This window comes from Acomys russatus, chromosome 18 (genome assembly GCF_903995435.1).
Source record: "Acomys russatus chromosome 18, mAcoRus1.1, whole genome shotgun sequence".
NCBI classification, from domain to species: Eukaryota; Metazoa; Chordata; class Mammalia; order Rodentia; family Muridae; genus Acomys; species Acomys russatus.
Genome location: NC_067154.1, coordinates 9744094 through 9764779, shown reverse-complemented (window position 1 = coordinate 9764779; position 20686 = coordinate 9744094).

Genomic DNA, 20686 nt, shown 5'->3' with positions numbered 1-20686 from the left:
CTTCGTTGCCCCTTCTGATTGTAACTATCTTGGCAGAAATTAACTCAAAGAGACCTATGTGCCCCTCCCCTTTGGCTATCAGATTATTGAACAATGGGCCACAAGAAATTTATATTTCCCCAGAAATCTCCTCGGGGATAGGGGTGTTATCCAGAGGGGAACTTGTCTCTTGGGAGGAGAGTTCAGACAGTTCCAGCAGCTTATGAGGCCTGCAGGAGGGACCAGAGCCGCATGGTGTGACAACAGGTGGAACAAACCTTGGCCAGGATTGCTTAATAGTGCATACCTCTTGCCCTCTACTTAAATCTAAATCATATTAAGGTCCCAAAGATGGGCTTTTGTGGGTATCACTGAGCTCTTCTTTTGTTGATTAAAAAAAAAAAAAAGATATATTTTTATCCATTTACGTGTGTGTCTATGTGAGTAAATGCTGTGTGTGTGTGTGTGTGTGTGTGTGTGTGTGTGCACTCACCTGAGGAATTCAAAAGAATTTAGATCTTCTGGGACTGGCATTAAGGGTTTGTAAGCCGCCTGAAGCACAGTGCCCTGGAAGAGCAGCAAGGCCTCTTGAGCACTGAGCAATCTCCCCAGCTGCCTCTTGCTGATTTAGTTGAATTCATCTCCTTTCTCTGCTTCTCACTGTTACCTGTATCTTTAATTGACCTGTTGATGACAGATGGCAGAGCCCAGCTCGTCAGAGCCACCAGGCCCAGGCTCTCCCATCATAACTCTGGTTGGACACCACCCTCCTTGCTCCCATCCTCCGTGAGTCCCAGCCATCCCAGGATTCAGAGTGTCTTCACGCTGCAGGAAAACACAGCTGCCAAGAGGGAGGGATAGTGTCACTTGTTGCGTTCAGTGATGTCAGAGGTTGGCTCTCAGTAGGCTTGGCTTCCGGTCACTGTGAACTCTGTTTAATGTCTCAGCTGGACTTGGCTGAGTGGGAGGCTGCAAGGGCCATGTTCTCTGTTGTCCTGTACGTGTCCCTTCTGCAGGCCTGGCAGCTTCTCTCCTGCTCCTTCTGGAAGCTCAGCAGGGGAGCTGGCTCCATCACCTGCAGAATGGAAAGCAGGCCAAGGGGGCTGGACTTCCCTCGTTCAATTCAAATCTTTTTGTTGTCTTATTCCTCCAAATGGAGAGGAGTTTCTAAGTGTTACTGCTCACTCTGATACAAGTTGCCTGTATTTGTGAGATTTTCCATGTAAATTCACTAATTAAGAATACCTTTTGTAGCTGGGTAGTGGTAACATTTAATCTGAGTATCCAATGGCAGACAAGTCTCTTGAGTTCCAGGCTAGCCTGGTCTACAGCTAGAGTTCCAGGACAGCCAAGGCTACACAGAGAAACCCTGTCTTGAACAAACAAACAAACAGCAACCAAAAATCAACAACATAACCTATTGCAGATATTTGTCCTTGAGTTATTGTGACTTGGGGGGAAGCCGAAAGGCAGGGCGTTCCCACTGGGGATGCACCTCTGTCCCTGGACAAAAGAGTTTGGTCCTTTTTGTGTGTATGTGTGTGTTTAGGTGCCTGTGCATGTGAAGGTCAGAGAGAGAGAGAGAGAGTGTGTGTGTAGGTGCCTGTCTACATGTGAAGGTCAGAGTTCAAATTAAGGTTCATTCCTTAAGACTTAGCCATTTGTGTCTTGACAGGGTCTCTCCCAGGTCTGAGGCTCACCAGTCAGGCTAGGTTGGCTAGCTAGTGAGCTCCACTAGTCTGTGCCTCTCTGGAGCTGGGATCAAAAGCACAGGCCCCCACTTCTGTGTTGTATAATGTGAGTTCTCAGGTCCTCATGGTTGTGAAGCAAATACTTTACCCCTCCGCCCCCTGGGCCACCTTTCCAGTGCCCGAGGCTACCTTTTAATATTGCCCGAGAGCCTTTTTAGAGTAAGGAGGGTCCCTCTGTTGCCATCTTTTACTTTCCTCTCTCCCTCACTTTTGCCAGCTCTTGTTTACCCTCCCCATTTTGATGAAACTTTTCTATTAACTGTGCCTTTCTACTTCTGGATGGTGCTACATCTGGAGTCTTGATGGTCCAGAAAGGACACATGCATATACATACATACATACATACAAAATATAAATCTCTTTTGAAAGAAATTGACCACTAGATTTCAAAAGAAATCTCAATTTTAAAAATGCTCAGAATGATACCAGGTAAAACAGCTATTTCTCCTTCCAGAAACAACTGGGAGCATATCTTTGCTCAGGATGCTCTTTCATTGGACTTTCTTTGTAGACCAGGCTGGCCTCGAACTCACAGAGATCTGCCTGCCTCTGCCTCCCAAGTGCTGGGATTAAAGACATGCACCACCACTGCCCGGCTATTTGCTTGTTTTTTAAAATTGTTGAGTATATAATTTTGAGTTGTTTAAAGGAACAAGTGTATAAAATAGTAGCTTAGTGCATATGTATAGCCAGGCATGCACAGGTTAGGAAAGGGTAAAGCTGCCTAAAGTTTAAAGAAAAGACCACACTGGCCTGGAGAGATGGCTCAACGGTTAAAAGGACTGTATGCTCTTTCAGAGGTCCTGAGTTTAACTCCCAGCAACCATATGCTTGCTCACAGCCATCTATAATATGATCTGATGCCCTCTTCTGGCCTGCAGGTGTACATGCAGATAGAGCGTGTGCACGCATGTGTGTATGTGTGTGTGTGTGTGTGTAAAATAACTGTGGTAGTGAACATCCAAGAGAACCTACTGAGCCCCCAGTAAGTAGGAATAAAACAGTGAAGTGCCTGTTCCTTGTCTAGACGTTAGCTGGCTCCTCCTGCTGCTGGGGATGTCTTGGAAAGAGCCAGTGCAGTATATTGACCGGACAGTAAATGACCTCATCACTGAAAGCAGACGGCTCTGTCAGGTTAGATCATGGTGTGCGGACAAGCAGCCACACGTGTAGCTTCTCCTAGAGCAAAACTTCACAGGCACAAGCAAGCGAGTGCGGGAAGCTGTCTCCATGGGAGCATGAGAAAGAACAAACTGTATTCTAGCTGGGGAGGTGGCTCAGTGGGCAAAGCGCTTCCTGTGCAAGTGTGAAGACTTGAGTTTGAATCCCAGCACCCACATAAAGCGGGCCACCACGGCACATCGGTAATTCCAGAACTCCTAAGGCAAGATGGGAGGCAGAGAATTCCTGGAACCGTGTGGGCCAGCCAGTCACCAGCAAGCAAGCACTGTGAGTGGTAGGTATGAATCAACCCGAGGCTGTACTCTGCCCTCCACACATGCACCGTGGCACATACATACAGGGAGGGACTCATAAATATGCGTGCATGGGAATGGGGGGAGCGCAGAGGGGGCAGTAGGAGGAGGAGAGGGAGGGAGAAACGGACTCTTCCAATGGGAGAACAAGAAAGAGCTTTGGAAATTGTCATAGGTAGTAACATAATAGTAGGGAAGTGCTGCAGGAAGGATGGAAGGTACACACACACACACACACACACACACACACACACACACACACACACACACAAAGAGTCAGGTAACACTGAAAAGAAGGTAGGCTGAAAAACACAAGGCAGGAGGCACAGAGAGCTTAGCAAACAGTGGTCACCAGCTGAGAAAACTCTGGAGTTTGACAACCCTGAGTGAGCAGTTAGCAAGTGAATCAACCTTCAGAGCCTATCTATATATGTACCATGTGTGTATGTGTGTGTGTGTGTGTGTGTGTGTGTGTGTGTCTGCGCACACACTTACTTATGTATCTGCTACAGCTGATCTCGCCCTAGGGAGGTCAGCGCCCGGGGAGTTATAAACTACGAGGGTAGGATCTCAGCCTGAACATATCTCAGAGCTGTGATTGCTCTCCCACTGCAGTGCACTTGGAAGACACCTCTCAACTAGGGCACTAGCCACCCCAGGGGCTGCAGTCCAGGCAGTCTGGGAACACTGGCAGTTTGCGCAGCTCACACACTGCAAAGCTAAGCTTGGCCAGCAGAGGCCCCCAGCGTACAAAGAAGGGAAGCCATAGAGCGGAGGCGGGTCCAGGAGCCCTCAGTAGATGTAGGAACTCAGAGTCCACAGCTCAGCTGATGCTCCTGCACATGTCTTCTCTTCCTCCTCATCTCCCATTTTAATTTTTACTATCTTCTGTAGGATTTTTACTTTATTGTGTTAAAACAATTAAAAGGTTTTATATTTTTATTCTTTATGGTCTCTTATAGCTCAATTTTATTACTGCAGTTTCTCTTTTTAAAATTTAAAGTGATTCTTTTTATTTTTTATTTTTTATTTTGTGTGTATGGGTATTTTGTGCTTGTTGGCTGCGGAGGCTGGAAGAGGACATCAGAGCCTCTGGATGTGCAGTTATAGACAGTTGGGACCTGCCATGTTAGAGCTGGGAATCAAACTCAGGTCCTCTGGAAGAGCAGCCAGTGGTCTTAACCATTGAGCCATCTCTCCATATACTTTTCTTGTTACTGGGCAGTTATTTTTTTCTTACTTCCCTCCAATTATTTCTCAAATAAACAAGTTTATTTGAGTCCCTTGCTGTAGTGTCTACAGCCAGTTTCCCCCTCTTACACTTGTAAGCCTCTGCCCAATTGGGCAGATGTACGTGTTGAACTGTTAAGGGCCCTCCAATCCCTGTCTACCTAACTAATATGCGTTCTGTAGGTCATCACAGCCTCATTACATCCCTCTTGGGCAGAACAGTCAAAGCCAAGCCTGTCCAAATGTGGTTGACATTTAGGACCTGGGCTGCCAGGATAAGAAGTGTGGTGCAGCCCAGAGCCTGGCCTCCTGTGTGGATTATTCAGCAAATCCATGGTCAGATTGAGACGTATGGCCCAGGACTGTGTCTGCAGCTATCCAGACCAGCAGGAGACACGAGACATGAGCCAGTCCTGATTGCTCTGTCTTCTGGCTCTCACTCGGGCTGTGGCTAGCCGTGCGGTACAAGGCTCACACCGTGAGCAAGCTCAGGCACACATCTTCCCAAATTTTTCTCTTCTACTTCCTCTTGAGTGTATTCAGGGATCTTGCATGACTTAGACCAGCCGACAGCTAAGAGGCGCGGTCCCACAGCCAGGGTTCAGGGAGCCTCAGGTGTACACAGGACAGACAGAGCCTCTTCCCACTAACATGCTGCAGCCACTGTCTCTGAATTCTTCTGGGACAGTGCCTAGTTCAAAACATTCCGCTCCACCTGTGTCTCCCTTTTATAAATTTTGTCGCCGCGTGAGTGTGGAGGTCAGAGGACAATCTTCAGAAGTCAAGGCTGTCCTTTTGCCCTGTGGGTCGCAGGGATTGAACTCCGACCATCAAAACCTGGTGGCAAGCACCTCTCCCCACTGAGCTATCTTGGTGGCCCTCACTTTTTTCTTTCTACTCTACTTTCACTGCTATTTTGACTTATTAGTTTTTTTTGAAAAGGTTCTGTCATTTAAATCTTTATTCCCTTTCTTGCATTAGTACAATTTTGTTATTAAAATGTTATAATTACTGAGAAATCTTTTGTTGCTGTTTTCTTTTTCTATTTTTATCTAATCTCCTGCTGTTTTTTTCTTCCTCCTTTCTTCCTTTAACTTGCTTCTCCTGTTGTCCTCCCCTTGTTTCTGTCTACATCGTTCCTTCATGTCATCTCCTGTCTCCATATTTATTCTAAGTTTCTAACTTGACAGCACGTTGTAGTGTAGACATTTCCTGGCTTAGGTCAGAGTTAGTACAGGAGTGGCTTTAACCAATTTCCCATCATTTGTGTGTGTTGTAGGTTTGAGGTTGTTGCTGCTACAATGGTTTGCTTTCTTCTCTCTGAGCAGGGCTAGGAATTGAGCTCTCTAGACTAGACTACTCACAGAAAGATCCCTAAACAGAGCTGCAAGAGAGGGCCGCTAGCAAATGCCCAAGCCACAGCAGCCGCTGAATTCAAAGACACCAAGGTAGGCGAGATATAGCAGAGACACCAGAGGGTACAAACAGCAGATCAGCTTAATCCATGACCCAGAGAAGATGGTCAGTCACACAGAGGAAAATATCAGCAAGATGGATGAGAAAGTTATCGGCATGGCAGGTAAATTCAACAAGGGACTTGCAATTTTGAAAATAAAATAGAAATGTTATAAATGAAAAACATTAAAAAAAAAAAAAAAAGCTAAACTAACCAACCAACAAGCAAACCCACCTATGGTGGGAGACATCCAACACCCTGAACCAAGCAGAAGAAAAAATATCAAGGATGGAGGATACAGTTGAGGAAATACAGAGTTCAAGTGTCAACGCTGAAAAGAAACTGAGATGTGATGAAGAGACCAAAGAAAGAAAGCAGCTGACAGAAGCTGTGCCAGAACCAGAAATCAGAATCTGTTTGGTAAAGCTAGAGCCGGTAACCTTCCAAACCAGACAAAGAGTGGATGCCCAAACGGAGGCATTTGGAACCCATGTCTGGCCAGAGAAGTTCTCCAGGACACACAGACACCAGATGCCAGACTGCAAAGTACAGACACAGTGTGAAGACCTGCAAGGGAAAGGTGCAGAGGCCAGTGAGCGCATCAGGCCAGTGAGATTAGTTAAGCCGGTGAAGCACTTGCCAGAGTTGAGTCTGGTAGAGAGACCTGACATCAGGAAGTTATCCTCTGACCTCCCCATGTGTGCCTTGGCACCTCTCTCTCTCTCTCTCTCTCTCTCTCTCTCTCTCTCTCTCTCTCTCTCTCTCTCTCTCTCTCTCTCTCTCTCTCTCACACACACACACACACACACACACACCTACACAGAGACAGACAGAGAGGGATGGGGGCAGGGAGGAAAGGAGGGAGGGAATGAATCTCTCCTTTCACCTTGTGGGTTCTGGCTATCAAACTCAGGTCATCAGGCACGAGGACAAGCACCCTTACCCACCGAGCCATCCTGCCAGCCTTGTTTTTCTTATTGTTTCTGCTAACAGAACAGGGGCTCACTGTGTTGCCGAGGAGGCTGGACTTGAACTCCTCAGCACCACCAATCTTCCTGACTCCTCAGAGGTCGGGAATCGGGGCAAATGTCCCTATGCCTGGCCTGTTATTAACATCTTGCCTTAATATTGTACACTGTTTTTCATTTATGGGCCAATACCAACACACTATCATTTGAGGTCCGTAGTTTACATTAGGTCTGTGCTCTGTGATGCAGGTTCTTTGGGTCTTGACAAACGTGTGACTACAGGTGTTCACCAATACAGTGTCATACAGAGAGTTGTTTCACTGCCCTAAAAATCCCCTGCAGTGCACCTGCCATGTCGACCTCCCCACCTCAAGGCCCCGCCAAACCCCGATACTTTATTGTTCCATAAATTTTGCCTTTCCGGGATGTCCTATGATGGGCCTCGTACATCGATGGGTTTATCTTCTCACTTCCCTCCTTTATTGATTACAAATAGAACTCTGCAAACATCTGCATGCAGCTGCTTGTGTGGACATATGTTTCCAGCAGATGTATTCGACTGCAGCTCCTGAGTCATGTGGTCAGACTGTGTTTAGTTTTGTGCAGAACTGCTGAGCTGTCTCCAGGCCATTCTTCATCCAAGCAAGCAGTAAGCAGGAGCTCCTGCTGCCCCACCCTCATTTGTGACCGTCAGATTCTTGGATGTCAGCCATTCTAAGAGGTGTGCCCTGGCCCCTGTGGTGGCTTCCATCTGTGGCTCCCTAGTGACACACGATGTCTCACATCTGCTCCTGCACACGCTTGCCATCTGCCACTCTTCATAAAACATGTAGCCCAGGTGACAGTTGGGGGCTCCTGGCCCCTCAAAAGTCAGATAAGATTTATTAAGTCCCTTATTCCAAGCCTGTGAAAGTGCTAATGCCTCCTTGAGATAAATGGAGACAAGTTAGGCTAGGAGAAGCTTCTAGAAGTGGAAGCATTTACCACGCTTACTGAGTGCCTTCCAGTGCCCCCTCATGCGATCTCGGCAAGGGCCAATCTCCGGTAGGTGGGGGTGGGGTAGATACTATTTATTATGATTACTTGAAAAATGAACTCACAGAGATAAGTTGTTCCAGCTGATGAACTCTGAGGCGGCCAAGTGAGACATGAACTCCGGCCACTTATAACTCAGCCCTAAGGATCTTATGGGGGACACAATCCACCTGTTTGCTGAAAACTAGTGAAGCTAGTAAGTATTGGAACCACCTTTTTTCTTTTTAAAAATATTTGTTTGTTATTTTTTGCTGGGACCAGAGTTATAAGTGCTTGTGGAGGCCAGCATATAGCTTTTGGGGGCCAATTCTCTCCTACCATGTGCGTTGTGGGGAACCAAACTCGGGTACCCAGCCTTGGCAGCAGCTGCCCTTACCTACTGACCATTTTTCCAGCTTCTCATTTTATTTTCTTTTGAGACAAGATCTTTCTGTGTGGTCCAGGCTCTCCTCCAACTCTCTGTCCTCCTGCCTGAGCCTCCTACATGCTGGGGCTATGGGCTTAGGCCATCACACCTGGCTTATATCAGGAAGGCTCTTATCTTCTCTAAGTCCTTACATCAGGAAGTAGAATCCAAGTCTCCCCGAGTCTTGGAGCTTGGTTCCAGGTGGAGCTAGCATCTGGGGACTCCTCAATCTCTCTGGAAATGCTCAGCTTCTAGCAGTTCAGGAAGGCTCGGAATCTGTCGCAGGCCATGTGTGGCTGTTAGCCACTGAGCCAGTGTAGAAAGTGTAGAAAGCAGATTAAAGGTTCTCATGCTTTGAAAACCTGCTTGGGTCCACGGCACCCTCCATGTGCTGGCCAGCTGCTATCAGGCCATAAAGAACTCCTGTAGGAGAGTACTCCTCACACATGCACCAGCCATGCCTGCCACTTACACTTGAGGCCACCCTTCTCTCAGCATAGCCACTCACAAGCAAGTGTCAAGCATGCTCAGGTGGACAGGCCCCATGCCTGCCCACCCGCCTGCCTCCTGACCTATCCCAAGGCTACTCCGCATGGCAGTGGGGGCCTTTCTTGGTGGGGACTGTGAACAGCAGCCAGATCTGTTGGCCTACTGCTTTTTTTTTTTTTTTAAGTTGATCTCATTGTAGCACAGGCTGGCCTCAAACTTGCAGTGTAGCTGAGGATGACCTTGAACTTCTGATCCTCCCGCTCCCACCTCCAGGTGTTGGGATTACATGTGTGCCGTACCACATCTAGTTTATGTGGTGCCGGGGCTCAAAGCCCAGGGCCTTGGCTCTCAGCAGTACTCTACCACAGAGCTATATCCTAGCCCAAGTCAACATATTTTAAAACAGTGAGTATGGTGTATTTAACCCTCACCCAAGAGGGCAATTTCCAGAAATATGGCAGTGTGGTCCCCACTGGAGGCTGCAACCTGGGGCATGCCCTACACCATTGTGCAGAGAGGCAGACTATGAGGGCCAGAAGATCAGCACCCTGAGATTCAATTTTTGGCAGCTACAAGGTATCCTTTTTCCACTTCTGAAATTCCGTAAAGAATTCATATACCACCTTTTGTGGCACTTGGCAGAAGTGAAGATACTCCAGCAACCGACCTAAAGGTGGGTCCAGACAGAGCTTAGAATCTGAGCCAAAAATTGCCCCTAAAGTGACAGGAGAATCTAGAGAGGGAAGTCAAAACATAAAGACACCATCACCTGCGTAGGGGTGAGGAGGAGCAGATGGTACCATCCTCCAATGGACATGGGTTGGCTGTGGGGTATGGATAGGGAACGGCCAAGTTTAAACTTGAGCTCCACAGTGAAATTCACTGTTGACAATATAGGCCTTTCCCACCAAGCTTTCTTCCTACTCAGATCCTCCAAGAATGTGGTGCTGTGTGTGTGTGTGTGTGTGTGTGTGTGTGTGTATACATGTGCATGTGTGCCCATGTGCCCATGTGTGTGTATGCTCGTGTGTGTGCATGTGTTCTCGTGTTTGTGTGTGTTTGATAAACCCATGATCCTTCCTTACCACTCATGCCTCTTACCTGTACTCAGGCCCCCTCACACCTCTGGCCTGCTTAATGCGGCAAATGTTTCCATGCTGAGCCTGTGACAAAGCTAAATACCACAACCCCAGTAAGTTCTAGTCTCTGAGGCTACAATGTAGCTGTGCCACTCCAGCAAACACCCAGTGGACAATACATCTACACCAAGCATCCCTGGTCCAAGAAAATGTTATAGGGTAGTGAGGTAGCTCAGTGGTAGGGCACTTGCCCAGCATATGCTAAGATCCCAAGTTTAGTCCTTAATACCACAACATAAGCGAACAAAGCTTTACTTATGGACATCGAAAGCCAAATGTCATAAAATTTCCACAGACCACAAAATGTTATTTTGATTGAGTTCTAGCAGTTTGGAATGTGGAAAACATGCTGGGCCGTGGCCCAGCACTCTGGAGGCAGAGGCAGGCAGATCTCTCTGAGTTCAGGGCCAGCCTGGTCTAAAAAAAGAGTTCCAGGACAGCCAAGGCTATACAGAGAAACCCTGTCTCAAAGAAAGAAAAAAATGTAGAAAACACTGTTAGCTCATGGGATGAATAAGATGGGCAGCAGGCTGACGATGGCTGAACTGGCTTGGACTGGACATTGACCCCCCAGACTTTGTGCCAATGCTTTGTTTTTCTCCCTCCTTTCCTCTCTTTCCCCTCCCCTGCCCTTAGAGAGCTGACTGAGCTGAGGAGAGAGATAAAAGCAAATCAGTAAGTCAGCACAGTCATGTGGTGAGAGCTGCAGGGAAGTCTAGCAGAGGGAGACCTGAAGTGCAGGCCAGGAAGGAACAGTCCCACATCCTGTAGCATGGCAGGTGTCTGAGGCATCCCCCTTGGCTGAGGTAGAGGAGCCTGCAGACCTCTGCTTGCTCTGCGTTCCTTTTCACCACCGGAAGTGGGGCACCAGTGGGGACCGGCAGGTTTTATAGCTGGGGCTCCCTTCCTGTTCTCTATTTTCTGACGGTGACAAGATGTGACCAGTTGTCTCATGATCTTGCTGCCACATTTTCCCTCCAGAATGGACCAGTGTGTCCCTTTTTACTTTTCGAGTCAGGGTGCTGGAGAAATGACTTAGTGGCCACAAGTATGTGCCACTCAGTTCCCACCCCAAGTTCAGTTCCCAGCAGCTCACAACTGCCTGTAGCTCCAGCTCCATGGGGATCGGACGTCTCTGGCCTGTGTGGACACCTGCATTTATGTGCACACATACATGATTAGAAATAAATCTATAAAAATAATTAAAATAAATCTTGATATGGCAAGCCAAAATACCCCCCCCCCGCCCTTAAAGTTTTTGTCATGGCAACAAGAAAGAGAACTAATATAGTTTCCTTGTGGGGAATCTGACATGAAACAGACTTGAAGGAGTGACTGTGTTTCTGTAGGGTAGCAGTTTCAGTGTCCTGTGGACACACAAAACATTCCTGGATCCTGATGGTGTGAAACACTAGGACTTACAAGTTAAGATTTTGCATAGTCTAAAGCACTGCATTCAGGAATGAGATGTGGCCCTTGGGGGAAAGACAGGGGGAACAGCCGATGTGCAGGTGCTGACTTATTGGATTAGCTCATGTCATCAGCAGTCCCAGTCTGATGCTGGAGGCCTGGAAGTTCCTTAGAGGAATGATGCTCTGAGTCCACGTCGAAAAGCTGAAGAAGCTGGAGGTCTGACTCTGACAGCCATCATGCCACTCAGATGATGGGGCCATGCAGGCTGTCTGTGAGTACTGCCTTCTCCCCCCTTTTCCATAATGCCAGGCACATTTAGGAGGCGGGGCTTTTCTTCCAATTACTGTCCCATGTGTCAAATTCTCTCTGCAAACACCCCTTTTAGACATAGAGAGGTGAGCATCCATAGTTGTAGATATTAAGTAATTCAGTCAGGTTGACACATCCAAGACCAATCATCACAGTCCCCAAGGGCCATCAGGGCCAAGAGTGGGGATGGGGAGGAAGAGATGATCCCAGAGGCTGTGTCAGCAGTTCTAAGGACTTTGGTCTCTGGGTGATGCGGGACCAGAGGAATATGAATCTAGATGCTGGGGTGAATGGCCTTCTGGGCTACACTAATGGGAATAAACATGGGGACAGAGGTAGAAGCAGGGAGGAGGCTGTTTAGATGGGTACTGCAACAATGTGTCTGAAAGGTGATTTGACTGAGGTTAATGTGCCTCAGTAAAAGATGGGGGCTAGGCAGATGCAGCACTGCAACAATGTGTCTGAAAGGTGATGTGACTGAGGTTAATGTGCCTCAGTAAAGGATGGGAGCTAGCCAGATGCAGCACATGTAGAAAAGACAGGCACCTTTAATCCCAGCACTCAGGAGGCAGAGGCAGGTGGATCGCTGTGAGTTCGAGGCCAGCCTGGTCTACAAAGCAAGTCCAGGACAGCCAAGGCTACAGAGAAACCTTGTTGAAAGAAAGAAAGAAAGAAAGAAAGAAAGAAAGAAAGAAAGAAAGAAAGAAAGAAAGAAAGGAAGGAAGGAAGGAAGGACAGGCGCTCCTACAAGACTGCATATGGAATGTGAAGAAAGAGAGGACTCATGGATGACAACTAGAAAATATCATAGCAAATGACATGTGTGATGATGGGTCATTTTATGTCTGGATAAGACTGGCCTATGAGACACCCTAGTCAGACATTGCCTCATCAGAGACTTCCTTATCCTGTCTTGGCAGAGCTTGGCCATCGACTCTGCCTGCATCCAAGCTTGCCTATTTTTAGGCAGAGCTCTGTCTGTGGGAGAAACGAGGACATTTTTGTCCAGTGGCTGTTTTGCCACACTCCACAAGGAGGTTCTTCGATGCTCCTGAAGAACATTAGCAAGGATTTGGGATTATGGATGAGAAGTAGCTTAATAGAGCCAGATGGCATGGGATTGGGGCAGGGATCCCATACCTGCCCACTATGAGTAGTTTAGATGATTAATGTCTGCCCTGCCCCAGGTTAACTAAGGCTATTCTAAAATATAACAAGTGTCTGTGTCTTGATTGATTGCTAGCGGCTTTAACTGCTATAATAATAATAATAATAATAATAATAATAATAATAATAATAATAATAATAATAGGTATAGGTCTAATAATGAACATTATTAGGTCATACAGATAATTAAAAACATCTCACACTCACACCCCTGTGCTAAACGCTTAGCTCCCAGTGATGGTGGTATTGAGAGGTAGTTGGATCACAAGGAATTAATAAGTTCGGAGCAAGATGGGCTCTTAGAAGGTAATATCTGTTTGGAGGGAGTGTCTCAATAAGGCTACACCTTTAAGGCTGTGTCTCGTTCCTAGGGCCTTCCCCTGATGTTCCCCCTGCCCCCTGACATTCCCCCTCCCCACCCCCCAGATGCATCTGTGATGGCAACATCTCTGCTCTACCACTCCTTCCTGCTGATGCTCTGCCTCACCAAAGCCCAGAAACAAAGAAGCCATGCGACCCTGGGCTGATGCCATAAGTCAAAATAATTTTTCCTTGAAATTGATTTCTCCAAGGATTTTTTTCCCTCAATAAGAGAAAATTATGACAGTGCCCCAAACCAGTGCCATACCTTTAACCCCAATCCTGGTCCTCATTAACCACCCAGCAGGACAAGTGAGGTCCTTTGAGGCTGCCCTTCACTCTCCTGTCCCTCAGGCCCATACCTGCCTTACCCATATGTTCTGTCAGTGGCAGCCCAGTTTGTTTGCATTTCCCTACGGCCGACCTCATCATGTAGCTGTGTCACCTCCTCCTTGCAGAGCAGAGAGCGCCCCTCATGGTTTCCGCGCTGCCATCACCCTGCTCCCCTTTTGTCATTGACTTGTCCCCGCTGCTTTTCCTGTCCCTGATACCACATGTCTTTGCACATACCGGATCCTCCTGGCTCATCCTCTGTCCTTGTCTCCACTCTTGGGATGCTCAGTATTTATACATGGGCCCCAGGATTGCTTAGCAAGAAAACTGACCCTAGCTGGAGAATGCTCCCTAGTACAGCGTCTTCCTCCTATGGAGCACGTGTCACAGTCATGGTCTCATATGGCCTGATCTATTTGTTCAGTGCCCATGTCAGCGTCAGCTCATTTACCTGCATGGGCCCAGTACTTCATACACTCTCGGACTTATCCTAGGCACTCAGGAATCTGTACTGGATGAGTGAGTGACTTCCCTGAGTCACTTCCTGGAAGGGCTTCACACAAGGCTGACCCTCCCGGTTACCTTCTTAGACTGGCAGAAAGATGCCCATGATGAACAGTGCAAAAACATGAGTAACCGTGAATTAGATGTATCCTTAGCTCTGCTGCTGAGGATGGCTTTTGACTGTCCGGGAGAGGATCCAGGATGCTTGTTTGTCCCTCCCGCATGCAGCTGTATCTGTAGCAAGGTGTGTACCTTACTGTTTCCTGAGAAAGCCCTGGGTCTTCTATATGCCACAATCTGGGTGCTTTTTCAGACCACATGAATGGCAGGAAGTTCCTGAATTTGGCTCTGCTAGCCTTTAGTCACATATGGATGATACAAGCATTTGACAACTCAGATGGACGTCTGGGACTCCCAGGAACTGGCAGCTGCCTCCTCCAGAACAGAGAAGATCTGGACCTCTGGACCAGTGTGCCTCCTGCTGAGTATTCCCAAAGACTTTGGAACAAGTCCATCAGGGCGAGGTGGGGAACTAAGAAAGAGAGGAATTAGGTGCTTCTGGTTTCTGGCCTCTTCTCTGAGAATCCCTCTTGTTGAAGAAGGGTCTAGCATTAGTGCCTTCTCCATCAGAGCTTGGTAGACTAAGGACACCTCACTAGATATGACTAAATAAGATGGTCTCTTTGGAATTTAGAGCTGCCACAGACACTATTCCAGTGCACTTGGAACATGTCACTTTGGAGGCCAAGTGGAGTGAGGGCTGGCCTGATCGTGACTCCTAGATGCACAGAGAGGCATAACATTGACATGCCACAGAAGACAGGGTAAGGAACAGAAGGCAAGAGGCCATGGGGCCCTGATAAGGTGGGTAGTTAGCCTTAGTCTCTGTCTCCTTCCAGTTGATTTCTCATTTGTCCCCAAGCATAGTCCTTCTACAGAGACAGAGATGGGAAGGGGGAGGAGGAGGAATATAATGAGAAATAGTTTAAAGTGAAAAACAAACATCAGATCTCTCCACTGCCTGGAAGTCAGTAGTGTGTGAATGGAAAGGAAGAAAGCCCGTGATTGGCTGGGTATTTATTCTAGCCCCTTGCCAGAGACTGCTTATGTTATCATTTTTTTTAATTTGAAAGAAAAGAACCTATGCAGCAGATTTTATTATCTTCATCCACTAGATAAGGAAACAGGCTCAGAAAGGTACCATGGCACTGACAGGTAGGTGCTGCAGAAGTGAGCACAGGGCTACTAGTGGAAGCAAAGATGGCTGCTACACTGCCTCCTGCCTTTAAGACCTACCTGTGGACAGGAAGTGGGCAATGGCAGTGATGGCCATTGTTTCCCTAGCCAAGAAAGCAGCAGCATGTGTTCTGCCTGATCTAAGCTGTTCGCCATGTGCCCACCCTGCAAAATGCATCGAAGATGTCACCCCTGTGGAAAATCCGTTCCGTGCCTTCAGCCCTGTCTTATTTCCTCCTGTGACATGACAGGGTAAAATTAACATTGTGACCTTCCTAGGTAGATGACTATCCCAGCTGTCACTGAGGCCAGGGAAGTCTATGCTCGTGGTCACAGGGGGCTGGCGCATTTCCCAGGAAGGGGACATGGCAGGCTCATGGAGTACAGGGAGAAAGAAGATGCGTTTTCTGGCTGTGAGGCAGCAGATGTTTTGTGCCCCTGCCCTTTCCCTATTTGCAGGCTCCTACTTTGGGTACCACATTGTCTCAGGAGCTGGCGAATGGTGCTAGAAGCTGCCCTTCTGTATGCATAGCACATGCAGGGTTTCCATGGGAACATCTCAGAAGGAGGATGCTACATTCCTGGCTCTTGGTGGCCTTGGATAAACAATAGTGATGGATGTTGCTGAGAAGCCCAGAACCTTCCTTTTGCCTCCTCTAACACTATTTCTAAGCACTCCCTCAACCGTACAAAAATCAGCTGGAATGAAAAATTAGATCCATCAAGCTTTTACTATGTAGGGAAAAACTTCATGTTTATTTAATAAGTTCTCTCTTCTCTCTCTCTCTCTCTCTCTCTCTCTCTCTCTCTCTCTCTCTCTCTCTCTCTCTCTCTCTCTCTCTCGTGTGTGTGTGTGTGTGTGTGTGTGTGTGTGTGTGTGGTCATGCATGTGTATGTGTGTGTGTGTGTGTGGTCACGCATATGTGTGTGTGTGTGTGTGTGTGTGTGTAAACCATATCCATTAAGCCAGCTTATAAATACAAAGGGTCTGAGGAGAGCATTCTGGTGAGGGGCTGCTGAGGTTTCTCTAGGTATTTGGGGAGTCTTGCTTCTGTCTATTGTGTCATCTCTGCAGGTGCTACAGCACTGTTCATGCCAGAGCTTGAACAGCTTGGTCCTCAGTTCTCTCACTCTCTCATTCACTCACTCACTCACTCACTCACTCACTCACTCACTCACTCTCACGCACACAGCCTTCTGTTCTCGAGGCACACTTATTCCTTGTCCGGTAATGCTCCCCTACCCAACCCTACAACACAGAGAACAGACATGGACAAGTTATGCCTGCCTTTTTTGTTCAATGCAGTCAGCCCAGGACGACCAGCTGAAAGCATGTGTGTGAGGATCTGGGGGCGAAGCAGGAGAGGGTGAGGCTGTGGGTACAAAATGGAATGGTTTCTAACACAGGGAAACTACTTAGAGACCATGTTGATGTTTGACCCTTAGGGGCCTAAGGCCAGGGAGGGTGGCCTGTGCTCACAGAAGCAGTTCACAAAGGCAGTGATGCCAGTGCACTATTTACTTTTCTTACCGGGACAAAGTATCTGACAAAAGAGCTTTGGCTCACAGTTTGAGGGGACATAGTCCGTCATGGCTCTTGGGGGCTGAGGCAGCTGGTCACCATGTATCACTAGAGGAAGCAGACAGATGACTCCTCAGCCTGCTTTCTCCTCTTTATTTATGAGGGGCCCCAGCCCATGCAACAGTGTAGCCTATATTTGGAGTGGATCTCCCAACCTCAGTTTACCGAATTTAGACAATCTTCATGTCATGGCTGTTGTGCATGATGCTGCTTGGGGTGCAGTGATCTCTGGCATATCACCTTAATTTCCTTTGGGTATTACTCAGTAGTGGGGCTGACGAGTGGGTTGTGTGCATATTTATTTTGGTGTTAGAGGTAGAACCCAGGCCTTATGCATGCTAGACAAGTATTCAGCCAGCACGGAGGGCCCTCTAGCTGTTTACCTTGATGGCCCCACATCATTCTGTGAGAACAGGCCATACGTTTTCTCCACTTTGTTGTTGTTGTTGTTGTTTTGTTTTTGTTTTTGGAGACAGGGTTTCTCTGTGTAGCCTTGACAGCCCTAGACTCACTTTGTAGACCAGGCTGGCCTGGAACTCACAGTGATCCTCCTGCCTCTGCCTCCCAAGTGCTGGGATTAAAGGTGTGGGCTACCACCACCTGGCTCTCTCCACATTTTTACTCACAATTATCTTTTGGTTATCCTAACAGCTACAGACCAGTATTTCATTATGGTTTCTTTTAGATTTACTTTAATTTTTAATTACGTGCACATGTGAATGCAGGTGCTCTCAGTGTCCAAAGAAGGCATCAGATTTTTGGGGGCTGAGTTACAATACAGGTGGTTGTGAGCTGACCATCATGGGTGCTGGGGAATGAACAAGGGTCCTCTGGAAGAGCAGTGCATGTTCTTAACTGATGAGCCATCTTTCCTACCCCTTCACTCCCTGATGACGAACAACGTTGAACACTTCATCTTTTGGTTCACCATTTGCGTGTCTTTTAAAGAACGTCTGTTCCCATTTTAAAATCAGGTAAATATTTTCTTTCTTTCCTTTTATTGATTGAGTCCCTTATATATTTTTATTATCAACCCTGGACTGGTCCTTTCTGAAATGGATATGTGAACAATGGCTCTCCACATCTACCATCCTAACCTGGTCCCAGGTAAAATCCTAAGCCTTCAGTGATGAACGTCTGGGGTCCCAGTGGCTCCACATAATGCACATGCGTACACTGAAGAATGCCTCTGCATGGAGCTTAGCCAACACTGCAAGCTGGCTTCCTTGATCTCTCATTTCCTGTGTATTGGTCCAGCTTCCTCAGTCAGCTTGCTGGCCTTCCGAAGCTACAGACCTTGCCTGATTTTAGCATAGCAAGGAGAGCCTAGCATGGGGCTGAGAACAGCAGCAGGCCTTGTGAACGCTTTCTGACTTCACTAGGAGGCTTCTCTCTGCCCTTTCAGTGTGTGTGTGTGTGTGTGTGTGTGTGTGTGTGTTTCCCACAAGCCCCTGAGCACTGCAATTGGTAGCCACCAGCTCACTCTCAGGGTGAACTTCCAGCAGATGAGAGCTTTCCGCCCTTCCCCCTCGCCAATCACTCTTCATGTCTCAAGCTGAAGACAAAGCCACGTTTAGCAAATGCTGCAGTCCCACTCTTGACACCTCCCGCACAGAAAAGCATTTGACAACTGGTTCCTATGGTAACGGGCTTTCTTTGAAATAATTTCTTGTTCGCTGTGCCGGGGCCTCCACCTTCCTCTTCTTGAGAGTAAATGGCCAACGTTGAAAGTGAGACAAGAGAAGAATACTCAGCCAGCAAAGGCAGTGGTGGGGTGGGAGTGGGGACATGACTGGCCTAGAGAAAGAGCTCAGACAGGTTCCTGTCCTCAGAGCTATGCCAGCAATGGGTTAAAGCATACTGAAAGTGAAGTCTCCAGAAAGCTGACAACAGCATTAACGACGCTATTTAGAGCACCACGGAAGTGTGGCGCACTCTAATTTTGGAAAAGAGCCACTTTCACACATTCTGAGCAACCGTGCCTGTCCTGGAAGCTGATGGCCCTCTCTTCCTGTTGCTTGTCAGTCCTGGCACACCGGCGAGGTTCTTTTCTTCAGATGGGAGCTGACCTTGCCCCTCATCTTTATCCCCATGGTGATGAGCAGCTGACCAAACTTAAATTCTGCTATGGGCTGAATTGTGTTACCCCAAAATTCCTGTGTTCAAACCCTGGCCACCCAGTACAACTGTATATGACTGTGTGGAGATCAGGGGGTTGAAACGGTGACGAAGATACACTGAGAGCACTAGGGTTAGCCCCAGTCCAGCATTACAAGGGACCTCAGAAGAGACGATCAGAGTACACTGTGACACTGGGGACATGTGTGCACAGAGAGTGACCAGGCAAGCAGGCAGGGGAAGACAACTGTCTTAGCAGAGCTCTTGTAACGGAGTGTTTCAGGTCAGGCAGGGGGTGCAACTCAGTTGGTAGGGTGCTCACCTAGCATGCTTGACGCCCTGAGATCGAGCACCAGCACTACACAAAAGCAGGTATCGGGGTGCATGCCAGTAATACGAGCACTTGGAAGACAGAGGCAAGAGGATCAGGGGTTCAAGGCCATCCCTAGGCTGTGTAACAAGTTTGAGGCCAGCATGGGCTGTAGAAGATGTTATCTTTTTTTTTTTTTTTTTTTTTTAAAGCTAGATGGTCATAAACTAGACAATCATTAACCACAGACGTACATTTCTCACACTTTTTCAGGCTGCAAAGTCCAAGATGAAGGCACTCACTGGCTGATTTAGCTCACAGTGAAGGTGCACTTTCTGGTTCCTAGATGGCAGCTTCCCACTGTGTCCCCAGATGGCTGAAGGGTCAAGGGTGCTCTCTGGGGCTTCCTTTATAAAGGACACTGATCCAGTTCATGATGGGTCCACCTTCATGACTCGGTTATCTCCCTAGGGCCCCACATTCAAATGAATGGGTTTGAATGAACAAATGATAGATGGATGGATGGATGGATGGATGGGTGGGTTTCTTCTCCCTTCTTCCCCTCCTCCTCCTCCTCTTTTGGGAGTTGGTCTCAAGTAGCCTTGGCTGTCCTTCAACTTGCTACCAACGCAAGGCTCGTCTTGAATTCTTGATCCTTCTTCCTCCAACTCCCAGCGTTTATTACAGACACGTGCCACCACACGTATCTTTAGAACTTCAGCACAGGAGTCTGAGGAGCGACTCAAACATTTAGTCTACAACAGTGTAAGGTGAGGAGAGCAGTCTCATCAGAAAGCAGCTCTGCTGATGCCTTACCCTGGGCTTCCAGCTTCCAGAACTGTGGGTAAGACAAATGCTTCATGCGGAAGCCTCTCTGCAGCGTTTTCTTACATCGCTCCCAAGTAATTAATACAACTTCCCCTGAGATATAGTCTCTGTTTGCCAGACCAGCGCCTGGGACTGTGTCTGTGCTCATCCTACCTTTGAGTCCCTCTCAGGAACAAACCATCTCCACCAGGCACTGGGGAAACCTGTGGACATTGCCTTGAGATGTGTGATGTTCTGCGACGATGCACCCATAGGTCTTGCTTCGTAAGATGCTCACAGTATAAATGAAGCCACTGGCAGCCACCCAGCCAGCCACCCATTACCAGGGCATGATGCCACGTGCTTGAGCTCCTCGCACCCACCTCCCTGTACCGTACGGTTAACATTATCCCATCATGGGGTTCCCTGAGGCTGGGAACTACCTTGGTTTTCTTTGTATCTCAGCCACTGCCTCAATGCTGGAGAAAAATTTCTGAATAAATCAACATATTTAAATCAAGATTCAGGAAACTTCTCTATTTAAAGGTTAAGGAGAAGGAGACAAAGGGTTATCAAAGTTGGGTATCTTGACCAAGGCATAGAGTGGTAAAGCCGGGGT